This window comes from Limulus polyphemus, unplaced genomic scaffold, assembly GCF_000517525.1.
Source record: "Limulus polyphemus unplaced genomic scaffold, Limulus_polyphemus-2.1.2 Scaffold1175, whole genome shotgun sequence".
Classification (NCBI taxonomy): domain Eukaryota; kingdom Metazoa; phylum Arthropoda; class Merostomata; order Xiphosura; family Limulidae; genus Limulus; species Limulus polyphemus.
Genome location: NW_013666785.1, coordinates 254,463 through 261,200, shown reverse-complemented (window position 1 = coordinate 261,200; position 6,738 = coordinate 254,463). Strand labels below are relative to the sequence as shown.

The 6,738-nt window shown below is 33.2% G+C and overlaps 1 protein-coding gene across 3 annotated transcripts in view; it reads left to right on the top strand.

Moving 5' to 3' along the window:
- The first annotated feature begins 1,249 nt into the window (after positions 1 to 1,249).
- Positions 1,250 to 6,738, top strand: part of LOC106462467 (exportin-6-like) — an 80,393-nt gene continuing 74,904 nt past the window's right edge. The window contains exons 1-3 of one of the 3 annotated variants that reach the window (XM_022389740.1): positions 1,250 to 1,362; positions 4,701 to 4,832; positions 5,304 to 5,357. The gene's annotated coding sequence lies outside the window, so the exon portion shown is untranslated. Of the gene's footprint in view, positions 1,378 to 4,700; positions 4,833 to 5,303; positions 5,358 to 6,738 lie in introns of all 3 variants that reach the window. The other 2 variants (XM_022389739.1, XM_022389741.1) reach the window with 2 other exon arrangements.

The window sequence follows — 6,738 nt, the reverse complement described above, 5'->3', positions numbered from 1 at the left end:
CTTAGCGATACACTTAATCTCAATACTCGCGCTAAAACAACACTGTAACGAACGAACGTTAACTTCAACAATACCCTGTGACTGCAGTTCAATTACTCACTATCTACGCACACATTACATTTCCCTCTTTTATATACCAGCCTACCCTATATCCAGTAATTACTAGAGCATTCGCCAAAGTACATGATAGTTCTAGAAACGTTGCGTCACAGTAGTCACGTGACTCGCTGACGCAACAATATTACAAAAGTGCCACCCTTATACGGAACTCGTACCAGTTAAATTCAAGGGACTTCTTCCACTTTTCAAATACGTCTTATACTAAATTTTAGCACAAGGCAAGCTTATAAAGTTCCATAATGAAAAAGTATCACAAAGGATTATAAAATATTTCTTAAAGATGTTGAAATCAACTTCGAAGCTCAAGTGTTTTAGAGCTTAGAAGTACTCGAGCTTTTGGGTTACAAAGTTACATGTTGTAACATTTAAAATGCTTCTTGTGTAATAATTATTAGCGGCTAACACGTGTGTTGTAGCTTAGCTATGCCACTGTCACGGTGTGTCAGCATGTGTTGTTATTAGTCAGAGCACAGGCTATAGTTAATATAAGGTTTTTTGATTGTTTTGATGGTTGAGTGGGGGGGGGGGTTGCTTCGAATCTTCAACGGACAGAAGTTTCGAAAATTGAGTGACCTTCCCAAGTCTTAAGTTTTAGAACTTCTAAGTTATATCATTTCTGTTTGGATTTTGTAACGCCCTAAATAGGTTACTAATACTCAAAGTCCGATTCAAACTGTGAATGTGATGGTTATACTGGTGGTCAGTGCCTAAGCATATGTTCGAATAATATGCTATTTAAATTTAAAACTAAATATCTGATATTTACAAGTTCAGTTCTAAGCTGTTTTACGTTAACTTTAAGTTTTAGCAATAAATTTCATGAGTTCTTCAGTGGGACAGCAGTAAGTTAACGGACTTACAACGCTAAAATCCGGATTTCGATTCCCAGTGAGATGACAGAGCAGATGGCCCAATGCGGTTTTGCTCTAAAACAAAAAACTTTCTTGATGAATACTTAGGTGAACAGTTAACTCTTTTTTTTCCGTAACACAACAAAATCTCTTCACACTAACCCTTCTTTCTTTGGTCAAGATAAGGCTTAACTGTTTTAGCAACTCACTAGATGGCACTATCGATGCTCCGTGTCAGACGTTCTGTAAGCCCAGTACAAAATGTTCAGTGTACTCTCCTAAGCCTAGTGTTAGGTTATGTCGAATATTTCGTGCAAATTAAATTTGGAGATTTGTTGTATGTTATATCAATTTTTTCTACAGAGCACTTTCCATGGGGGCTGAATCTGAAGTATTCAAATAGCAAGTATTATTGTTTTATCAAAAGTTTAATTAGTTTTGTAATTATGTAAAGCATGTGGCCTCAATACTTAAGTTGAAATAATTTTAATTTATCGTAAGCCTAAAGCTTACGAATGTGGGTTCCTTGGCTTGAGTCTTGACTCAAATTCAAAAGTCAAGGGCTACATGTGGCGGTACTAATTTGATTTTAGGATTTATTTTTAAGTGTAAACTGCCGAATAAATATTATAATTGAATTTTAAATTTATATTTTAATTATAATTTCGAAAATAATATTCGAATTTTATTTTGCAAAATTAATTATGCAGATCAATTAAAATTAGAAACTTAGTTTACTTGCCCGATTACAATTCATAAATTATTGCATGAAATAAACCTGAACCTCAGGATAGTTCTTGAAGGTCTTTTTGCATATAAGTTATTAATTGACCAGTAGACCTAGGTTGATGTGAAATTAATACTTAAGTGCTGTATTTACTGTGTGCATTACATATGTCATTCATCGTAATCAGTTTTTCCTTGAGAAATTACTTTGTTGGGTTTATTGAATTTGATTAATAAGTTATATAAGGTTCTCTGATGAAACTTGTGTATTGTTTATATATGTAATACTAACTGTACATGTGTGGAATAATGAGTCATTGTGGTGGAGGGCAGATTTAATAAATATATTGCTTTTAAATTTAATTTAAGATAGCTATGTCATTAAAGACAGGAAAAGGACAATAGGGAAGATCAAACACAACTGGCTTACTAAAGATATAAAGGAAAAAGTGAAGGAAATATACCATTTAAGTTTCAGAAATTTAAATTGATAGATACATTGGAAAACTTATAGAACTGTAGGAAATCTAGGGAAATGGTTAAAAAACAAAATCATGAAATTGAAAAAGGGCTTATGAAAAACATCTGGCTGATAATGATACACCAACAGCATAGATTTTAAGTATTTTATATGTAAGCATAATGTTAGAATGTAGATTGGACCCTTGAAAAGTGCTGGTGGAAAGGTTATTGTTGGGGACTATGAGATGGCTAAGCTTTTGATGTTTTTGTCCCTTATTTGTACAAGAGAAGATATTGACAATATTCTCAACCTGGAGAAGTGTACAGAAAATATTAGAATTGTTGTGAATCATGTAGATATTAATCTCTTGGTAGTAAATGGAAAGATTGAGAGATTAAAAATAGATAAATCATCAGGAGTTGACAAGGTTTTACATTGTATTTTAATTATGGAGATCAAAGATCAGATGTGCGACTATAAGCCTCTCTTTTTATTTTCAGTAAGTAAGTAGTCAGTTGGGAAGAGCCTGATGATTAAATAGTTGCTTATGTTACTTTTAGTTGTAAAGGATGTGATAAGAGTTGTACTGGAAATTATAGGTCAGGTAATCTGACTTCTGTAGTAGGAAAAATCATAGAGTATAGTAAATGAAGTTTCACAAAATTCTTCAGGAAATACAGGGAAGGCAGAGTTCTGTTTCTGGATGGATTTCTGTCAATTGAAAACAATTAAAGTGGTAAAATAAGAAATCCAACTACTTTATTTCAATACCCAAAACTATTGGATGAATGGGTACTACAAATATATGTTTACTTTTAAACATTCAGATGAACATTTACCAATATTCAACTTTGAAGGGAATGTTCAGTATAATGAATGATATCATTGAGAGTGACCAGTCAAACTTGACCAATGAAAGTTATGAAGTAGTGTCAGTTGTTAAATACATTGCTAGTTTGCCCCTGAAGAAGAAAGGTCCACCTTTCAAAAGCGCTCGGGTTATAGGGTTTTTAATCATTTCTCTGAAAGAATGAGTTATCAGATCTTACCAGATGAAAGTAACCCCAACCATGAAGAAGGCTTGCCACACAGCCCACAAAAAGTGCAGAGAAAATCTAAAGAAGAAGCAAGAAGCTGCAGAAAATTTGAAAAAGAAGAAACTACAAGAGGCACAACTCAAATTACCTGATGCAAAGGCTAAGCAGTTGATGAAAGTTGGTATCAAAAGAAAAATGTTAGTGTCTAATGAAACACATCAAGAAAACCAGCATCACTACCATCAGCTGATGTGGTGGATTTGCCAGCAGAAGTACTTCCTTCACTCAGCATGCCATCAGCTGATGTGGTGGATTTGCCAAAAGAAGCACTGTCTCCATCCAGCAAAAAAGAGAAAGTTTTTAAACTTGATGAACTGGTTGAAATCTGTGAAAATTTGATTCATTGACATTAGATGTTTATTCATGAATTTATATATAAACTATTACAATTTTTTCATGGAATTTGAATGTGTATTTGATTTTTTTGCAGAATATTTAGAATTACATTAGAAAACTTTTGCAAATATGAATTTCAGGTCTACATGATGTGTTCACAGTTAGTGAATTTTTACATGTAAAATATATACAACTTCATAGCTGTATCTATACAGATATGTGAAACTGACTTGATATGGCTTCTAGAATGACAATATAAAATTATTACATGAATTTGGTGATAATTGTTTTTTTCCCACGTGGAATTAGAATAAGGAATACTTGGAAGCCTTAGATCTTGAGTCTCAATTCTTTTATCACATCTTGTAAGCCATAGTATTCATGAATAACTTAGATGATGTATTTGATCTTTTAACAACAAAGTTCTCTGAGCCATAAGCTCCATATAATGGCTCTGATTGCATTTCAGAGTATAAAAACTGTTCAGCTTCAAGGGAGAAAAGTCCCCTTGAAACCCCCCTGGGGCATTGCCCCTGGATCCAAATGGGGGCAATCCACCATACCCCACAGCCTATTTTGGAAGTGCTGCAGGCACTCACCTCCTCTGTATCTCCTCCCTGAGTGTTGTCAGTCAATTCAACTTCTCTCTGCTGCCATCCATGTTCAAGGATATTACTTATCTGGATGATGGAAAGGGAGTGGACTTGGTATATGCAGATTTTCAATATGGTACAACACAGAAGATTAACTAAGAAAATACATCTGTAATGGTTGGGAAAATTGAGGGTGGTTGGATGGGAGAAGGCAAAAGGTTGCTGTTAGTGGAGTCCAATGAAACTGGATCCTTGTTACTACTGGATTGTCTCATTGGGTTTGTGCTTGGTCATTGCTTTTTGTTATTTGCAGTAATGATATTGATGTGGGCCTAATTAATAAGTTAATAAAGTTTACTGAAGATATTAAACTCTTGGATATTTCTAGGTGTGTTGAGGATGTTGAATTATTACAGAATAATTGGATCAATTGATAATTTGGCTAAATTGTTGGCAACAACTTTTAATTACAGTAAGTGCAAGTAATGCATTTGGATTATCATGTTTAATATAGATGGGAACCCACTCAGTATTGGGACTGAAGAAAAGGATCTGGGCATAGTGGTGGATAAGTCACTCATCCCATTGAAGCACTGCTTTGCTGTTAGTAGTAAAGCTAAAAGAATGTTAGGATGTATTTATAGAGGTAATTATTTCTATATAAAAATCACTAGTTAGGTTTCATTTGGCATAAATACTGTGTACAGTTTTGGTTTCCTTATCTAAGAACTGATATTGATTTATTAGAAGGGTTTCAGGCTAGGGTTACTAGGTTCTTGTGATGGGTTCTCTTGCATGGTTAGGTTAAGATTTCTTATTATTTTTTGAGAAAAGAAGGGTAAGCAGTGGTAGTACTGAAGTTTTCAATGTTATTTGTGGTATTGGTAAGATAAAAGTCTGATTTCTTTATCCTATGTTATGAAAACAATATACTGAGGTGACATGAGCTTAAGATTTGAGAAAGACCAGCTAGTCTCCACTTAAGACAGTTTTATTTAATCAGACTGTGGAATTAGTTGCTGTTGGCATTATGGAGGATAGGGCTTTACAGAAGTTTAAAAGGGAATCTTATTTCTAGAAAAATAAAGGTTGGGTTTAAATTTTTGCTTTTTTCAAGGGTGGCTATGCAAGGAGAGCCTTGATGAATGACAGAAATGGTCCTTTGTGGTTTGTAAGTTATTTTCCTATTTTCATCCTTATAATATAAATACTCAGATATATCCCACATGCATTATAACCAACCCTCTTAACATGTGGATCAAGTTAATTTTGTATGCTGTTAGTTTATGCTTTGTAGTAACTAAGACTATGTCTAGGTTTCTCATCATACACAAATCTTCTAATCCTATGTGCTTGGATGGTGGTTAGAGCATGCATTCCATGACCACTTACAGAGTGCTTTTCAAAAGGGTGTTATGTATATCAGAGTTATGAATTATTCATTTTACCCTTCATTATTGATTTAGCGACAGTTCATGGTAGAAGAGAGTAAATACCAGATACAGTATATAGGGATACTGAAAAAACTGTAAATTTGGACTTTGGAGTATTATCTCCAACTTGTAATTTTAAAACTGAACTTCATTATAGGCCTTACTTAACCAACTAAGTAGATTGTATTTAGTATATAATCTATGACCAACTACTATTACTAACAACTACAACTAGGGCCAGGTCTTACTTTGGTGCAAAAAATGTGGAAACACTTTATTTGTAAATCACGTAGTTTTTTTCTTTTCTCAAAACAAATCTTACATGTTGTAAAATGGTTGGAATATATTTGGCTGTGTCAGGTGATGTTAATTCTATTCAAACAGGAAAGCCACAACATCCATCAATTTTCTGACAAGATTTTTGTATCATTACCATATGTTCAATTACAGATGGAATTGAATTAAATTATTTTTTCTCTGTTTGATCTATTACTGCACCCAATGACTCAATAAACATTCACCATTATTAATTGATTCTACTTTTAGACTTGAAAATAAGATATGTGATGGTGTTATTTTGTTATTGTTCAATCCCAAAAAGCCTGACTGATCTGATTGTTTTGTTTCCACGTGTTAGTGAGCTGGCCATAAAGATAGCAGACAAGTAATATCATCTGAAAACTATCTATACAGCTATCCAGATTATTAACATAAATTGTGAATAAGAAATGTCCAAAACCTGACCCTAAAGGGACTACATTTGTAATTTATTACAGTGTAAATGGACATTTATCACTACCTTATGCTTTTTTTAGCACAAAACTTTTTTTTCAGTTTTTAATTTTTCTTTCAATTTCACACAATTATAATTTACTAATATATAGTTCTATTTAAAACACAAGAAAGCAGAAGACCTATAAAAAAACTAATAAGTGGTTAGGCATGAAGCACCTTATTAATGCAGTATTGAATATAACATTCAATTAAAAATCTCAAGGTTCTTTTTCAAAATGGTTTTTCGTAATAGAGAAAGGTTTTCAAGCACTAAAACATTTAGAAAAATAGTGTAGTGTTGTGTTTTGAAGTAGTGTGGGTACATATGCATGTTGGTTGTATTGG